General features: G+C 48.2%; 1 long non-coding RNA gene across 1 annotated transcript in view; it reads right to left on the bottom strand.

Moving 5' to 3' along the window:
• Positions 1-15,685, bottom strand: part of LOC129708564 (uncharacterized) — a 40,500-nt gene extending 24,815 nt beyond the window's left edge. Inside the window, exons 1-2 of the long non-coding RNA XR_008725368.1 lie at positions 15,024-15,685; positions 10,417-10,498 (exon numbers count right to left, since the gene is read on the bottom strand). This is a non-coding gene — a long non-coding RNA (uncharacterized LOC129708564). The remainder of the gene's footprint in view (positions 1-10,416; positions 10,499-15,023) is intronic.
• Between the last annotated feature and the right edge of the window lie 3,804 nt (positions 15,686-19,489).

The raw sequence follows: 19,489 nt of genomic DNA, 5'->3' as shown, positions 1-19,489 counted from the left end.
CCCCATAACATTGAGCTGCCAGTGATGTCCCTCCCACAACTATGAATCTACAATGGCCACAACCTAACAGTCCCAAGCTTCAATCCAGGGGCTAAGTTCATCTTCTTTCTCAACTATACTGCTTACACACTCCAGCCCATCACCATCACCATATTCCTTCACCTCTTCCTGTTTGCACTTCCTTAGAAACTAATTGAGACTTTGTGGTCCTAACCGCCACCTTCCATGTCTGACCTACTCCCCTGGTACCCAACCCCCCTGCCTCTCTCTAGTTCAAACCTTCTCGACGTGAAACTCCCAACAAGGATACTGATCCCCATCCAGTTCAGATGCAACCTATCCCTCGTGTATAGGTCACCTCTACTCCGGAACAGATCACAATGGTCTGAAGATCTGAATTCCTGCCCTCCCTCTGCACCAACTTCTGAGCCACACATCCGTCTGTCCTATCTTCCTCTTCCTATCCTCATTAGCAGATGGCACTGAGAAAAATCCAGAGATTACAATACTCGGGACTCCTGCTTTGTAATCTTCTGCCTAGCTCCTTATATTCCTCCCTACACTGGTCCGGGAGAGGATATGCAACGGGCGTTTTTCAAGAAAAAGCAGACATAAATTTGATGGGCCGAATGGCCTCCTCCCGCGCTGTAATGATTCTATAATTCTAGGAGAAGTGACATTTTCCTTGGGTCACTGGCAATTGGTTTTGCTTCAGCCAGCACCACTAACAGCCTCTATTCAGTCATTATCACATTGCCGTTCACTCTGCTAATTAGCTGCGGTGGATGTTGCATTACACCAGTGGCTTCACTTCAATGGCTGTAAAGTGCTCAGGGACATCCCGAGGCCACCAGAAGCACAACATAAATGAGTTGTGAAATGAAACAAAACTTTGCATTGATGCAACACCTTTGATGTCACCTTCAGGTGACCCCAAAGTGCTTTGCAACCAATTAGAGGTTTTGGAGGTGCAAATCTCTATGGTGATGTCGAAAAGCTGCAGCCAATTTGTACACAGCTGGCTCCCACTGGCATCACCCAAGTAACCGCACTATTGGGCGAGGGATAATGTTGAGCAAGATACCAAGATGACTCGATTCTTCAGGATAGTATGTAGTATCAAGGAGCAGGCAGGACTTCAGTTCACAGGCTTGGCTGAAAGATTTCCAACTGGGCATACACACAAAATACTGGAGTAACTCAGCGGGACAGGCAGTGTCTCTCGATACAAGGAATGGCTGACGTTTCGGGTCGAGACCTTTCTTCAGCAGCACTCCCTCGGCACGTCGGTGGAGTATGAGCCAAAGTTTTTTGTGGCCAGGTTTCTGGAGAAGGACTCGAGCCTGCAAATCTGTGACATGAGACAAGAGCTCCTACCCACTGAGCCTCAGCTGGCACGTGTGGCTGCAACATTTGCACTTCTATGGTGCTTCACAGAATGTTCCAAAATTCTTCAGGCTCAGCAAAATATTTCTGGGTGTACTCTTGCCGTAGTTGAAGAAATACAGCGGCAAATTTGATCGAAGAAAGATTCTGCAAACGGCAGAGTGAGTGACCAGATAATTGCTTCTGAGTAACTTTGGTTGGGAGACATGTATCAGCCAAACAGATCACAAGTTATTGCAGGAATGTTTTCCTGTATTGTCTGAAATATCCCTCCAGGATTTCATTTTCCGTTCAGGAAATACAGATTTGATCCATGGCTTGTTCCCTGGCCAATCAAAGATTGGAATTTTCTCACATCTCGTTGACTTGGATCTAAGATGGTTGGGCTATAGAAACATAGAAACATAGAAAATATGTGCAGGAGTAGGCCGTTCGGCCCTTCAAGCCTGCACCGCCATTCAATATGATCATGGCTGATCATCCAACTCAGTATCCTGTATCTGTTTTCTCTCCATACCCCCTGATCCTTTTAGCCACAAGGGCCACATCTAACTTCCTCTTAAATATAGCCAATGAACTGGCCTCAGCTACATTCTGTGGCAGAGAATTCCAGAGATTCACCACTCTGCGTAAAAAATGTTTTTCTCATCTTCTCTGTGTAAAAAATGTTTTTCCCATTAGGTTCTCCTGCCCACCTTAATGGGACTTGGTTATAGCAGATGAAGAGCAACAGTTCTAGATAATAAAGTGGGAGATGATGAATGCGATCGACAATTAAGATTTTTACTCGCTATAGGATTTTGGATGGAAAAAATTGCATCCATTTGAATAAAGCGGGAGACAATTGGATTTACCTTCCATCACAGTGAGGAATGTGGGAAGCCACTACGGTGGATGTTTGTGTTAACATTTGTGGCTGTGTTGCTTTTCCCTTAGTATGGCTGTATGATAACTTAAATTCCACTGTACCTTAATTGGTACAAGTGACAATAAACTGACCTTGAAACCTTGAAGTTCAGGTTGTACAAAGGAATTCTGGTTTCTGACACATAATTCCCAGAAAGTGCAGACTGATAAAGACATCAAAGGCAAGTTTGTGGTTTATAATTGTAACATAAATGACAACAGAAACTCGGCAAATGAAAGATCTGAATGATGCCCACGTGAGAGACAGTGTAGTCCTTCATCAGGTGACATGGGGCATACAGCAATGCACCAGGCCATTCGGCCCAGTTCGCCCATGCCAGCTCCTACTAGATTCCTCCCAGCCCTTTTCATCTCAACAGAATTAGCCAAAGCCTTCCTCCTTCAGTGGTTTCTGATTTGTAAGATGCCCAGTAGTTTCACCAGGATGATGCTAGAGACTGGAAAGAGGATGTACAGAGAAACGGAAACAATTCCTATTGGAGAGAAGACGGAGGAGAGAACATTTAGCTGAGGTCTTAAAAAATGAGTCAAAGGATAAATATTCCAATTGGTAATTTGGCCTTTGGTTAGTCAGTGCCAGTGCCAGAGCGGGGCCAGCGGTTTAACATGGTCAGTCAGACAGTTCACTAATATTGTTATGCAGAGTGTTATTGGAGCAAGGAATGCTTTGATCCCTAGAGTATTGAGACAGTGAATGCATTGTACATTTTAAGGGAAAAGTCAACGAATATTAGACTCCAGTGAAGGGTCAGGCCGACGGGATTAGCGTTAGATTACTTCCGCAGAGAGACAATGCAGACCTGGTGATCCAAATCGACTTTGTTTTGCACGGTGCGCTTGCAGAGATGAGCGTTGGGAGGCCAATGAATGAGGCTGGTTGGTACTCCGGGTTTAAGAAGGAACTGCAGATGCTGGAAAATCGAAGGTACACAAAAATGCTGGAGAGACTCAGCGGGTGCAGCAGCATCTATGAAGCGTAGGAAATAGGCAACGTTTCGGGCCGAAACCCTTCCGGGTTTCGTCCCGAAACGTTGCCTATTTCCTTCGCTCCATAGATGCTGCTGCACCCGCTGAGTTTCTCCAGCTTTTTTGTGTACCTTTGGCACTCCGGTCCTGGTGTGTCATGACGCACTAGTTACCGTGTATAGGGTGAACATCTCTGACTTTCTAAATTATCGCTCCCAGCCAGCCATCAGCGTCAGAGCATCCCAGAGACAAAAGACTCGTCAATCACCGCTCCTCCCTGCCCACCCCCTCCTCCCACAACCCGCGGCACTGTCACGCAGACACGGCAGGCACTCACTCCAACGCAAACTCTGCCTTCCACATGTCACATACTCCTGCCCATCTTCTCCAGGGGACCTGCAGCTGAAACCCTCCCGGGAAGAAGTCTACCTTGGGCCCGACGCTGGATAGTTGCAAAGAACGCCAGCAGATCGGGTCTCCTGTCCTCAGCGCCGTCCATGCTTTAAGCTTTTTACTTAGTAAATAAAAGTCTCAATGTTCATTTGTACCTGTCACTGCATCAGGCATTCTACCCAACCAATCACTTCTGGAAGCGATTTACACCCTTCCACCTTCCCGTCAGGTCCCACCACCCACAGTCGCTGGTGGCCATCATTCATCTCCAAGACCCTGCTGTGATCTTCAGTCTGCTCTCCCCCACCCCACACCATCCACCAAACCATCCTCCTCACCTGTATCCACCTCCTGCCCCCCTCCCCAGCGGGACTGTCATATGCTGAGAGAACGGAGCAGCTGGGCTTGTACACTCTGGAGTTTAGAAGGATGAGAGGGATTCCTTATTGAAACATATAAGATTGTTAAGGGTTTGGACACGCTAGAGGCAGGAAACATGTTCCCGATGTTGGGGGAGTCCAGAACCAGGGGCCACAGTTTAACAATAAGGAGTAAGCCATTTAGAACGGAGACGAGACAGAGAGTCGTGAGTCTGTGGAATTCTCTGCCTCAGTGGAGGCAGGTTCTCTGGATACTTTCAAAAGAGAGCTAGATAGGGCTCTTAAAGATAGCGGAGTCAGTGGATATGGGGAGAAGGCAGGAACGGGGTACTGATTGGGGATGATCAGCTATGATCACATTGAATGGCGGTGCTGGCTCGAAGGGCCGAACGGCCTACTCCTGCACCTATTGTCAATTGTCCATGGGATAGCCCTACAATCTCCCCCACCCCCCACCCCCCTGCTCATGAAGGGGGTGTCGGACAAGCAGGGGAAGGGAGCGGTGAGGGTCAAATCGCCACATGTTTAACGCCCCCGCTCTCCACTCCCCCCGCCTCGGGCGAGAAGAGTCGAGGCCGGGTAACAAATGTCAATTCATTAATAAGTCGGAGAATCGGAAATAGAATGCAACCGAAACGCAACTTTTAAAATCCAATGACACCAAAAATAAGTCGTTCCAGTTCTTTGAATGAAACGTATTATTTGTCAAAGTTCCCCTTGTTAATTTGATCTTGCAAACAGTCTTAGAAAATAAAGTGAAGGTGAAAGCGATCTAAGATTTTCTGACAATCCCTGATTTGAAGGGTTTAATTTTTCGTTAAGTCACTTTATAAAATATCCAGTTAGGATGGTGATACTTTAAGCAAATGTAATTACAGTGTTTCGTGTCCCCCCTCCCTTGACTAATGTCAGGGGACTATAATCCTTTCGTCAAACCAGCACAATAAAGAGTTTCTTGCACGGCATTGTTCAAAAGACCTGTCACACCGCGATTGGGCGCTGCGCTCCGTCAGAATGCAATTAGCGTTTTTTTTATATAAAAAAAAAACTATTCAAAAGACATGCCAAATGAGAACAAGCCGTATCAGCTTCGCAATAAAGGAATTAAAAAAAAAACACAGCCCGTGTTTCTGAGCAAGTAATTACAGTGTTAGTATACTACTTGCAAACGCCAGCCTGCAAATTACCTTCCATCTCAAGAGATAGTTTAAAGGCTGAGCTGGGAATCGGAGCGCACGGTATAAAGGGGAGCCGTGACCCCCCGAGTGGAGGGCAGCTTCCCCCCTCCCCCCCAGCTCGCCCCCCACCCACAACTACAAGTCACCGCGACACGATAGCCACAATGTTGGAGTGAGAGTGTGTCCGAGGAGAGAGACAGGAGAGAGTCTTAGAGAGGCCGGAGTGGGGAGTGCTGGAGCTCTGAATGTGCAGGGACTATTGGGGCGGGGGGGGGGGGGGGGGGGGCTATAGGGGCGTAGGGGGTATGAGAGGGGCGGTGAACAGGGCTGGAGGGGTAAGGGAGGCGGGGAGAGAAGGGGGGGGGGGGTGGGTCGTGAGCAGGGCTGGAAGGGCGGGAGAGAGGTGAGTGAATCAGGAAAGGGGGTGAGTTAGTGGGGCAGGGGCTGGTGAGCGGGGCTAGGAGGTGAGTGGGTTGGGAGGGGAGTGAGTGAGCAGTGTGGGGGGAGGGGTGAATGGTAAGTGAGAGTGTGGGACGGGGGGAGGGGGCTAAGCGAGGGAGAGATGGGTAGGGGGGTTGAGGAAGGGCTCAGGTCACTGCCCATACATTGTGCTGCAGCGGGCAACACCGCGGAATTGTCCGATAATCCCTGCAGGTTGCCGGTAGAACACCGCATTAATGTGCCGGGCGTCAGCACTAGCCGTCTGCCTGCAAGCGTGGCCGGTCATGGGAGGACGTGGCGAGTCTGTGATAACTGCTCACTAAATATTATTGCTTCCCGCTCGGGTACGATTCAATTTGATTGTTCTTTTCACCGATGCCCCTTTTCCTTGCAGCAAGCGGGTGTTAGAACGGCAGGGCAGCTAAACCCCGACCTCCCCCCCACCCACCCAGCAACCCCCCCCCCCACCCCCCCCCCCCCCCCCCCCCCCCCTAACCCCCCCCCTCCCCCCCCCACCCCCCAGCCCCCCCCCCCCCCCCCCCCCCCCCCCCCCAGCACATAGAACTAACATCCACTCTGGAGCTGTTGCAAATGTGAAGTTGAAACGGAAAATACTGGCAAGAGTTTGCAGGTCGGGCAGCGTCGGTGGAGGAAAGATGTTACGTGTTCAGGCCGCTGGAACCTGTGGAATTTCTCCAGCACAGTTAGACACACAATTCTGGAGAACATGGATAGGCAACGTTTCGGATCGAGACCCTTCTTCAGACTGAACGTCACCTATCCGTCTTCTCCAGAGATGCTGCCTGTCCCGCTGAGTTACTCCGGCACTTTGTGTCTTATCTTCAGTGTAAACCAGCATCTGCAGTTCCATCCCGCATATTTTCTCCAGCATTTGGTGTTGTTGGGAGACGGCGGGTTGGTTGGACGTTGAGCGGGGACTTGGGGTGATTCACCTCATACTAACCCCGACCCGGCCTGCCCGCACGCCAACGCGCGTCTCCGCGGGAATTCATATAGCGCCCGGCTCCTCCACCCCCCTACCTCTGCGACCCACGGGGAATAGCTGTTTCTCTGAAATGACATAAAGTGCTGGGGTTCAGATGCTGCCCGACCCGCTGGGTTCCTCCGGTACATTGTGTCCTTTTGTGTATTAATCAGCATCTGCAGTTCCTTGCGACTAATTATTTTTCAAGACGATCCTCGACCCGAAACGTCAACTATTCCGTTTCTCCAGAGATGTCGACTGACCCCTTGTGTTACTCCAGCGCTTTGTGCCTATTTTCGTTTCTGTGGAGTTTGATCTATCCCACCGTCTGTGCGGATCAGGAAGCGGGTCCGCTCCAGCAGGTGTTTAAGAAGGAACTGCAGATGCTGGAAAATCGAAGGTGGACAAAAGTGCTGGAGAAACTCAGCCTAGATCTATGATGCTGCTGCACCCGCTGAGTTTCTCCAGCACTTTTGTCTACCTTCGATTTTCCAGCATCTGCAGTTCCTTCTTAAACACCTTCGGTCTAGCAGAGCGGGATGTCCATCGGGGAATGTTGCCGACTGGCCCGCTCCAGACTGCAGGAGGACGTGCTGACGGACGCACTAAAGCTCGGTGCAGCCAACGCCATGGCTGTGTGGGGGATGACCACAGTGTAGGGTCCTTCTGCTGCTGGACATCGGGGTTGGGGGGGGGGGGGGGGGGGCTGTGGTGGGGGTACACATCCCTCAAACAGGGAAGGGATATCACCCTAGGTGGCCAGGTTAAATATCTGTGAACACTACGTTACGACGCAAATTTATGTTTAGCCACTGAGAGTCCGAATATTTCTTGCACAGTTCTTATTTTGCACATTAAAACAAAAATAAGCATAAAGTTGATTTTGATTTTTTTTTTTTAAATCTCCTCAAACAGCGAGCCCACAAATTGCGATTTCAACACGATGCTGTAATGGTGGCACTGTGTTGGGTTAGTGTGGCGGCCGAACTGCCTCTACACCTGCCTAGTTGCGACAGGGACATATCCACTCTGGAACGGTTCGGCACGGTTAAGGGTTGCAAATGTGTACCTTAGAATGATGACGGGACACGGGAATGGAACTGGCTGCCGAGGTCAAATTCCAGAGAGAGAGGCGTTGGGGACTATTGTTCTGATTATCTATTTGCATCGTTAAATAAACTGGAGCTAGTCTGGGACTGACGGACTGAGCGGCCTGGATATGGCCGAAGATAGACACAAATACGCCTGAGTAACTCGGTGGGTCAGACAGCATCTCTGGAGATAAGGAATTGGTGGCGTTTCGGGTCAGGCCTGGTTTTGCTCTGTTTATACCACTACACAGCGGTAATTCACGCCGAGTATTCTCAGTCAGTGTATAAAGCTCCAGAGTAGGTTAGACTTCAGAGGGGCGACACTTAGTTTGCTTAGTTTACATTTTAAAGCGGCGAGGACCTAGCTCTGTTACAGAATAACATGTATTACATTAGAGCACGCGTATATGTATACGTGGAGAGAGGATCGTTTTGAGAAACTGAAGCAAACAAAATATTTGGGTTGGAAGATTTTAGAAAGGAAATGTTTGCAGTCTCACAAAAAACCTAAATGATATACTTATGTGTGTTTATATACATAGAGTATGTGTGTGTATTGCCCATGTACATGTGCGCGTAGGAAGGAACTGCAAATGCTGAAGGGTCTCGACCCGAAACGTCACCCATTCTTTCTCTCCAGAGATGCTGCCTGTCCCACTGAGTAACTCCAGTATTTTGTGTCTATATGTGCGTATATCCACACATGTATATATACACGCACTATAGTCATATACACAGAGACACACACAATATATAATTTAGTGTGTGTGTGAGACTGATAAAATTGTGTTTCCTAAAATCTTCCCCAACCCAAATATATTTGTAAGTTTGCTCCCACGTTCCTGTCGCTCACACACTCTCTCTCTATCTCTCTCTCTCTCTGCCGTATAATATTAAAATGCAACAAGAGGACTCGTTCCTTCTCTACTGATGTAACGACGGGATGGTTGTGGATAGCCCGGGGCGATGGTCTCTAACCTGCAGAGTAGATGTTGCGGGGTGTCAGAGCTGTGGAGGGCACCGGTTCATGCACCCGTGCCGACAGCCCGGAAAAACAATGCATGGGAGCTGTAGACTCCCGGCCTGCGCTACCACCATAACGCACACAGTGAAGCCTTCAACACCCCACACGTCTCACAGGGAAGGCCATTTACCCCGCGCCTTATGCACACAAACCTCTGCTGCAAACACTAGTTGTGAATATTACTGAAATATGTTGTGCATCTTTCGACTTGAAGGCACATAAATGAACACAACAGATTGAACACAACACCACAGCCAAGTGGGGTGCAGAGAATATAGACGTTCTTCATTTCATTAGAAAATGTGCGCCCGTGAATGGCGGCAGTTCAGCCGACTGGCCTCAGCTTCAGTGCTGATATGGTTCGTCTAAATGCGCTGAAGAGCTGCCACTGGGACAAGGGGCAACTTTGGCATTAGCGGGACGCGATGAGTAAATTGTCACCTTCTTCACGGCACTGATCTGACGGATCACGTGTGCGCTGTGCAAGGGGCTTTGGCCGCCAGTGTCAGTGGGGTGAAGATTGCGTGGCTTGTTCACAAGGCAGGTGATCTTCTTTCACATTGTTGCTCACAAAGTGAAGCCCAACAAAAGCAGTGACCTGAACTCAAAATCGGAAGTGGACGGGGGTGGGGAGCAACAGATCATGGGAGTGGGGGTTGTACTGAAGAAGGGTCTCGACCCGAAACGTCACCCAGAGATGCTGCCTGTCTGCCGGTCCCGCTGAGTTACTCCAGTATTTTGTGTCGACCTACGGTTGGTTAGGAATGGCTGGTCAAACTGTACACTCAAGTCCGATATTCCACCCAATCCCTGACTCCCACCGCCCTGATGACCTTTAACCTCAGCGACACTACAACACAACACCTCTGCGGGACCCTTTGTATCAGGTTACACGGCCAAATATAACACGCACGCTGAATTATCTTCACTTCTCAACACAAAATAACAAAACAAAATTGTCACTAGTATGATGTGGTGTGGTCATTTCTTTGTGGACGCCTCTCGTCCACAGGAACAGCCGCTTTCTGGAGGCTGTGGGATGAAAGGAGACTCAGGAGCAATGTTTGGAAGAGGAACAGATGAGGCGAAAGTTGGAACAAATCTCAAGCGTGTTACGGAGACCGAGGAACACCGTAAACACGTTTTAGCATTTGCAATTAAATGCGTGTGCACATTGTTTGTGAGAATCTCATATTGTGGTTGCATTTTTCAATCCTTGTTTCATTGATAACTATCGAGCTCCTTCACCAAAGTAGAACCCGTTTCAAGTTATTAACTGTCAAAGCGACACGCAACATTTCCACTTAAACAAATCGATTCACCATTCCTAACTTTACAAGATATGATTACCGAGATTCCCAGTTAGGCGTTCAATTATTGCACCAGTTGTTACACAAGAATGGCAAAACGGCAATATTTTGTGTCTATCTAGCTTTGATCAATCTAATATATTTAATCATTTAAATTATTGAAAATAAACAGAAAGTAAGATTAATCAAGACCAACTTTACCCAATTATTTTTACAATTTCTAGACAAATATTCACTTGTTTTTTTAACTTTTTTCAAATGTTGCTTCATATTAAAAATGAAAAATTCCAAACAAATTTTCCCGTATTAAAAAAATATTTAAAAAAATCTCTCACCATTAATATACCGAGATGGTAGAGGCAGCCTCGTATAGAAGTTAGAGGGAATTCTCAATCTCCATGGAATGTGGAATAAACTCTGATTAAAACAAAATAAATAAATGGTTTTGAATATTCTAACAAGGAAGATTGTTCTACGGGCTGTTTCTTCGGTTTCAATGTTCTGATGAAGAGAGTTAGTGAGGGTTTAATTGGAAAGTTGCAGCGGGCTCTTTCTGCAGGAGCTGAGTCGAGCCGTATCCAGAGTAATGTCAAGACCTGGAGTCTGATGTGAACAAATCACTCACACACTCGTTGCGTAGTGCCTTCGCGACTATGCAATTATTAGTGGGCGCGAACAAGCTGCAGAAAACTTACTTTGAAATCGTTATAAGACATACCGATCCAAAAGTTTTTGGGTTTTTTTAAAGACACAAGAAAAGGCAACAATTAACACTCGGCAGCACAACAATTAACAAGAGTTTCCGATTGAATATCAGCTGAAGAATTTTTTTTTAAAGCGAAAGACTTCGTGTTCCAAACAGAGTCGCTTCTCACAAAAGGACTGATTATTTTGTGCAGCGCGATCTCCTCGCAAATTTAAACGCGTCCACACTTGAGACTGAGGGCAGCGCAGGTGCATACAGCGACTCTCTAGTAAACCACTTTCTCCTGAGATTCATCTCTGCTTCCCATTCTAAAATTCTTCCCTATTTCCAACACCATCGTTCTTCTTTCCCGTCTATTTTGATCTCCCTATCTTTCGCTCTCTCATTTCAAACGCCGATCGCTACTTTTGCCCCCCCCCTCCCCTCCCACCCGCATTTGCTTTCTTCAAACTTCACCCCATTCCCCCCCCCCCCCCCCCCCCCCCCCCCCCCCCCCGTGCCTACGTCCCCAGCGAAATGTCGGAATTTCATTTTTCAAATTAAACACTTTGCATGAAGCTAAAGACTGCAGTGGCTGCTATCTAACGTTCCCAAGTTTGTGAGATGACCAACACATGACATGACTTCTGTATGCCGTGAAGCGCGACACTGATAGTGATGGGGTGCGCGGGGTACAACTCTTGTGGAAAATGCACTGCCCGCAAACTGCCAAGTACTTGTTTAAAAAAAAAACACATCACCCCACTGTGTCGAGTTGTATTTGCAGCCGTGATCGCAAGCCCGCACGCATCTCACCTTCTACACCTTATTTTGTGAAACTCAAATCTGAAGCGGCCGCTACCAATTATAGCTACAAATCCCTACACACACACACACACACACACACACACACACACACAGACCGTGATCAGGCGGAGTTGCGTTATATTTTGGTGACTCTCTCCTCATCAAAGTGCCAAACCTCGGAAGGAATCGAGGAGCAGTTGAGACGAGGACTATGAACGAGTTTTCAACTTGTTAGTAAATACACAGAAAGATACAGGAACAAAACCGTCCAAATTGCACCAGGAATGCCCAATTAAAAAGATACAACTACTGCATGTATTCCTGCTTCGATCGCAGGCAGAATAATAGTTCACTTCCATGGGATCTCTTGGTCAGATAGATTTGCATCGTTCCCAAATTATCTGCGCCAGGTTCAGCCAAGCGGACACTGCGCTTGGTCCTGGAATAATTCAGTATTGGCGTGTTTTTGTTTTGGTTTATATTCTTTAATTGTGCCTCGACATTAAAACGAAAGACACGTTTGGTGCCTCTCCACACCTCGCCTCGCCGTGAACAAGTGACGGCCCTACTCGGGTTAGGATAGAACTCCACTCCCCGAGATGCCACCGGGGGTCATCGAGGAAGGAGATTGCTACACTTGTGATGCGAGATTTAATGAAGAAATTAACACGAGAGGGAGGCACGGTTTAACTGTAAATGCCTCAAACAGACACGATCGGTGCGAATTCACGGACTGACGATACCTCTGTTAAACTGTGGTAATAGTCAGCAGACCGGCCCGGCCACTTATGTACAATAATCGCACATTCCCAATTAGCCACATTGCCGCGTTGAGACTTCAAAATACACAGCCTACAATTGTTTCGAAAATAACAAACTTTAAACCTGGTGGGAAAAATTTGTGGGTGAGCGCGCAGAATGTAAATAAGGTGCACGGGTAGTGAGTATGGACACGTAAATAGTTTGAAATCGGCCGCGGTTGCCACCAATGGTCAACACACAATGGGTCCGGGGACAGGCAGAATCCGACCCTTTCCATTCATGCAGGCTTCCCACAGCACCCCCCCCCCCCCCCCCCCCCCCCCCCCCCCTTCCCGGGGGACTGTTTCTCTTTGCAACAAACTCTCTCCGAGGAAGAAATGATCTGTTTCTCCCGGGGATTCAACCCGGCCGATTCTTGCCTCTCACTCAAACGCCTTCTCCCTAAAGTTTACACAGACTGCGTGTTAGAAATGATGGGTGGGAATGTTTGCTTGGGATTTACAAACACGGTGCTCAACTTGGATAATTTTGCCCCAGGTCACAAAACGTGGCGGAGGACAAGAAGGGAGAGAGTGTGCAGTTGGTGTTGGGGAGAGCGCGGGGATGGATGAGAGACTAAAAGCTACATCTGCCCGCCAGCCTGCACGGTGTGTGACTGACTAGTCCCGGGTTCGCTCGCACTGGGGGAGATCTCAGAGGCTGTGCCGTTTCAACGATTACTCCCATGTGTCAATGTCTAGTTGGTAATCTCGGCGAGAGCTCGTAATCTCTCCCTCTCCTCTCCCCTCTCAAACAGTCACCAACGGCAGCCAATTCTACAGCCGCGCCGTACGCCTGCAAATGTTGCACCTCGTCGCAGTTGGAGACGTTCGCTACAAATCTCCCGCCGGCCGCTGAAGCGGGCAAATGATTATTTCACGGGCGGAGATTCCTCCAGCACCGAGTTTACAGAGTAACGAGGGCGATTGTCCTGTGTGCGCGGCGCATTTACAGGCGGGCAGGGGGGGTTGGAGATTAGTCTCGGCCCGGGACTGGAGCTTTTCGATTACATCGAGGCCAATCGATTTCAAAAATTGAACACAAAGTGAAAGAATTTATAGAAGGAACTGCAGATGCTGGAAAATCGAAGCGCTGGAGAAACTCAGCGGGTGCAGCAGCATCTATGGAGCGAAGGAAATAGGCAACGTTTCGGGCCGAAACCCTTCGGGTTTCGTCCCGAAACGATGCCTATTTCCTTCAGGGTTTCGGCCCGAAACGTTGCCTATTTCCTTCGCTCCATAGATGCTGCTGCTGCACCCGCTGAGTTTCTCCAGCACTTTTGTCTACCTACAAAATGAAAGAATCCAGGCTAGAAAGTTCAAAACCAGAGTCCGAAAGGTTGGCCATTGAAATGTTTCCGCCGCGGCTTTTGTGCCGAGCGTGTAGCAGTTGTATCGTCTTTTGACGGAACAGGAAATCGATTAGGGCACTGCAAAGGGGAACCAGGTGGCTTTTGAGTGTAGACTTGTCGCGGGCGCTGGTGTAAAGGGCGAGTGGAGGGGGAGGGGGGTGTTGCAGTTTGCGGGCAGGCAGTCTGGACCCTTCACCCGCCAACGAAGTGAGCAACAGCGTGTGGCCCCAACATCGAATATCTCTCTATCTGCAAACAGGACTCTCTTCAGGGAAGCCCCGGCGCGGAGACTCGGCGAGTAGTTGGAACAGATGGAAGCGCGAACGACAGCGGGTGGGCGAGTGTGGTTAGGTTACGGGGCAACGGGACTGGCCCCTCTCCCGGTGCCGAGCGCGGCCACTAGATAACCGGGAGACAAAGATACAAACACCGACGGCTGGGGGCCCCGAACCCAAACTCCGTTGCCTTATCCGCCGATCCCCGCCTGCCCGCTCTCATTCCACGGACCCTGACAATGACTTGACCATCAAAGCCCCCACCACCACCACCAACACCGACCGCCTGGCTCTCCAACATCCAGCCCGCGTGGGTGAATCTACCACCTCGCCACATGCCCCATTTTGACCGGGACTCAAATCTGCAGGCTGGGTTTACGAATTTAAGCAGCGCCGATTTCTCCCAATCCGAAAGCGTGGTTTCACAGAACCAGTCCGAACACTTAAACCCGGTCAAAGTCAGGCGTGAACCCGGCCAAGTCAGGGCGCCGGGGTTTAGACAACAGTTTAACACATGCAACGACGCCCTGGTCTGTCACCAGCTGACCACTACGGCCGTTAAAAGCACCTAATTAATCCGAGACAAAACGGGGGCCCGAAGCAGGTTTAATCTCTCCCCTTTCAAATATCTCCCGTCCACAATCAACTTCCAAAGAAAGCCCCCGCCTCTAAACCCACTTTCACATTGTAAAGCCCAAAGCCTTTCAAAGTTCCGATCGATCCGCTCGGTGGAACTTCTCCAGTCTCCCAGCTCCGGCACAAGTAGAAAACTTTCACCAGCGGTTACAAACATCGCCTCTGCTCGTTACATTACACAGTGACACGTCCCTTTCATATATTAAAAAACACACAGCAACGAATGTTCTTTCTCTGTCCTGTCCCCCCCTTCCTCCCTCCCTTCCTCCCTCCCAAGAAAAAAAAAACAGAACATTAAATGTGCAAAACTTTTAAGTGGGACAAGTTTAGCAGCAGCAAGGCGCACCCATAAATGTGGGGCTAAGTCGGAGAATGCGAATCACTAACCTGCGGCCGGCTCCCTCTGTCTCTCCCTTTCACTGCCACAGGATCATGAGGTGTTCGCGACTCGATGGGAGAATGTTGAGGAACCCACAGATGCCCTCTCGGAAAAGTAGCTTCCAGCCGGGTGTGTGGCCGTCTCTCTCTCTCTCTCTCTCTCTCTCACTCTGTCTCTGTTTGTGTCGGGATTGTGTGATGCAATTTTCTTCCTATATTATATATTTTCTTTCCACTCTTTGCAGCATGCTCCTGGGACGATTGGATTGCATTGTTTTTTTAGGAGATCTGCTCTCTCTCTCTCTCTCTCCTCTCCCTCTCTGTGGCTGAGAGAGCGACTCTAATTTCAACCGCCGCTCTGATTACTCAGGCGACAAGCCGCACGGCTGTGAGACGCATCCCTGTGCACACTGACCCCCCCACACACACCCCCACACACACACTGTGACACAGACTCTCACACACAGCCGCCGACAGCAGCAGCCTTTACACTCAGGGTCTGAACTGCACACACAGGCAACGTGAGGGTGAGCGAAGCTCTCGCCAGCACCGTAATCTACCTAAAGCAGGTGCTGCCCAATTTCCATCGCAGCCACCCCGCTCTGTCGGCGTATCGCAACTGCTAAGGTGACATTGTCACCCACCGACCCACTAACTAGTTTTGTTTTTGGGTGTGAAAGTGAAATGAGAGCTGTTAAATGATTTATAAAGGGGCCCGTTTAAAGTGAAGTTATCTTAACGTATAAAATAGGCACCTGCAGCATATTTTACATTGAATTTCTCCCCTTTCCTCTGACTGATGAAAGTTCCCTGGGTCTGGTCATAGAAACATAGAAACAGAAAATAGGTGCAGGAGTAGGCCATTCGGCCCTTCGAGCCAGCACCGCCATTCAATGTGATCATGGCTGATCATCCAAAAATCCAGGGATTCCGTTAGCGCCCTAAGAGCAAAATCTAACTCTCTCTTGGAAACATCCAGTGTATTGGCCTCCACTGCTTTATGTGGCAGAGAATTCCACAGATTCACAACTCTCTGGGTGAAAACGTTTTTCCTCATCACAGCCTACCCCTTATTATTACACTGTGACCCCTGGTTCTGGACTCCTCCAACATCGGGAACATTTTTCCTGCATCAAGCCTGTCCAATCCCTTAAGAATTTTATATGTTTCTATAAAATCCCCTCTCATCCTTCTAAATTCCAGTGAATATAAGGCCAGTCGATCCAATCTTTCATCGTATGTCAGCCCAGCCATCCCAGATTATCGTCCTACTGATTAAGGTGTACAACAGGCCCTTTGGCCCTCCTTGCCCATGCTGACCAAGTTAGCATACTGGCGAGCCACATTCGCCTTCTTTGGCCTGTATCCATCTCAACCCTTCCTATCCATCCATATATCTGTCCAAATCTCTTTCAAAAGTAGTAATTGCATCCGCTTCTATAGCTTCCTCTGGCAGCTTGTTCCAGGACTACTCTGAGTGAAAAAGGTAGCCATAGGTCTATCTTAAATTCTTCCCCCTCTCACCTTAACCCTATGCCCTTTAGTTTTAGAATCCTCTATTCTGGTAAAAAAGACTATGAGCATTTGCTTTATCCATGCCCCTCGTTTGATCCTGTACATCTCAATCGGGTCACCCTTCAACCTCCTACAATCCCAGCATATCCAACCTCTCCCAATAACTCAAGCCCAGGTAATATTCTGGTGAATCTCTTGTACACTCTTTCTAACTTAATGGAATCCTTCCTCAAGCTGTGTGACCAGAACTGTGCACTGTATGCAAAGTGTGGTCTCACCAATGATGTGTACAGTTTTTTTACTCAATACCCACCCCTTGCCCAATGCCCTCATCACCCTGCACATCTGACCCAGCTTTAGGGAACCATGCACCTGCACTTCCCAGATCTCTCTGTTCTCCAACACTCCACCATTTACTGATCAAGTCCTGCTTGTGTAGTACCTACAGCAGAGTATCACTAAGGACGTTCAGCCCATCTATTCCATACCAGAATTTTGCCCAGGTGAACCTTGACCTCCTCTCATCCCTTTCCAGTCGACAGGCCCCCATTTTCACTTGTTTCTTCCTCATCTCCTCGAGACAGAGACTCACTCCTGACTTCCCGCTTTTGCTCCCTTGCCATTTATACCGTACAACTGTGACCAGCTAGCTTCCCTTACAGACCCATTCTTAACTATTATTATTAATTGCTCACCTTTCCTTGCATTGTTTGTCTCATCTTCTATTATTAACGCCTCCACAACAAGAAACCGTGGACCTTCCTTTCCTTTGCAAACTTCCACTCACTCCATTAAGATGGAAAGAGTGCAGAGATTTATGAGGATGTTGCCAGGACTCGAAGGCCTGAGCTATAGGGAGAGATTGGGCAGGCTAGGACTTTATTCCTTAGAGTGCAGGAGACTGAGGGGGGATCTTATAGACATGTACAAAATCATGAGGGGGATAGATGGGTTAAATGCACAGACTTTTATCCCCAGCATAGAGGAATAAAGAACTCTAGGGCACTAGTTTAAGGTGAGATGGGAAAGATTTAAAAAGGAACCAGAGTGGCAACTTTCTAACCTCAGAGAGTGGTGGGTATATAGAATGAGCTGCCAGAAGAGGTATCTGAGGCAGGTACAATGATATTGTGGATTTCACAGTTCAGGAGTTAACAAATTACACCCATGTTTTATTGAAAGCTCCAAGAATGGATGGTAATCTTTACAAGAAAGTCCTCAAGTAACAGATTCAATGGATTTCTCTCTAATATGTTCAAGAAGGAACTGCAGATGCTGGAGAATCGAAGGTAGACAAAAATGCTGGAGAAACTCAGCGGGTGCGGCAGCATCTATGGAGCGAAGGAAATAGGCAACGTTTCGGGTTGAAGCTGGAGAAACTCAGCGGGTGCAGCAGCAGCATCTGTGGAGGGAAGGAAATAGGCAACGTTTCGGGCCGAAACCCTTCCGGGTTTCGTCCCGAAACGTTGCCTATTTCCTTCGGGGTTTCGGCCCAAAACGTTGCCTATTTCCTTAAGGGTTTCGGCCCGAAACGTTGCCTATTTCCTTCGCTCCATAGATGTTGCTGCACCCGCTGAGTGTCTCCAGCATTTTTGTCTATCTTTGATTTCTCTCTAATACACCGACCTACAGCTAACATATCTGCCCATCACTTCGAACCCTTTGGAATAAAGCTGTCTTAGGTTTGTTTTCACCCTCTCAATAGTAGACATGGAGGCAGCTGGATTTTAAGACCATCAGGCATAGGAGCAGAATTAAACAATTCAGCCCATCAAGTCAACCACCATTCTTTCATAGCTGGTCTACCTCTCCCTCTCAAGCCCGCACACACTTGGAGGGGTGGTACCAGTTGTACAAGGATTGACCTTGTCAGTGGTGCAGTCTGCATGTGCTTGTGGTGGTGATGCACGACCCAGTTTACGAAATAACGTGTGCACTCACACTCATAGTGGGGAGCAGACTGGACTTGCAGCACCAATTGAGGAAATTCAGAGTGTCTCTGAGGATCCTCCAGTGCTTCTATGCAGCGGCGGTGGAAAGCATCTTGTCCGGAAATATTGCCATCTGGTTTGGGAGTTGCTCTGCCGAGGACAAGAAGGTTCTGCAGAGAGTAGTGCGTTCGGCCGAACGCACTATGGGAACTTCACTCGCCCCCCCTGCAGGAACTATACAACTGGAGGTGCAACTCCAGAGCAAATAAAATCATGGGAGACCCCTTCCACCCCTGCAACGGACTGTTCCAGCTGCTACGGTCAGGCAAACGCCTCCGTTGCCATGCGGTGAGAACGGAGAGGTTGAGAAGGAGTTTCTTCCCAGAGGCAATTCGGACTGTAAACGCCTATCTCACCAGGGACTAACTCTACTGAACGTTTTTCCTTCCATTATTTATTATGTAAAAGAATATGTGTGTTATGATTGTGTTTATAGTTTGTTTGGTTGTTTGGTTGTTTGTCTTTTGCACAAAAGTCCGCGACCATTGCCACTTTCATTTCACTGCACATCTCGTATGTGTATGTGACAAATAAACTTGACTTGACTTGACTTGAACTATGCAGCCCCTTTCTCCCCCTGCATGCAACTTAATTCAGCTCCATTATTATCAGCCCAATAAATATTTATATTTCCTGAACATTGACGCTAGCATTTAATGTGGGAGTTGAATATTCAGGAATTTATTGCCGTGTGTGACATACAGTTTACCATGTGAGACATATCACAGGACCATGAATCTGTATTTTACTGATTGCCTGCTATTGTTTCTCAAATGCTGGGCATTTTGCCATCTCAGCTTTAACAAAACATAGATTACTTTGCAAAAAAAATGCTCACTACTTTAAAACGGCTGAAATTATGTTTGGTTAATTAAACAAATATGGAACAGAAATGCAGCATAGAAATGGTATCCACATAATAACTTCCTTCTCTGGTTATGCAGTGTCAAGGGAGATGGCTTCCAGTAT

The sequence above is a fragment of the Leucoraja erinacea genome, chromosome 24 (assembly GCF_028641065.1).
Source record: "Leucoraja erinacea ecotype New England chromosome 24, Leri_hhj_1, whole genome shotgun sequence".
Taxonomy (NCBI): domain Eukaryota; kingdom Metazoa; phylum Chordata; class Chondrichthyes; order Rajiformes; family Rajidae; genus Leucoraja; species Leucoraja erinaceus.
Note: the sequence above shows the minus strand (reverse complement) of the source record. Positions and strands in the feature narration are given on the sequence as shown.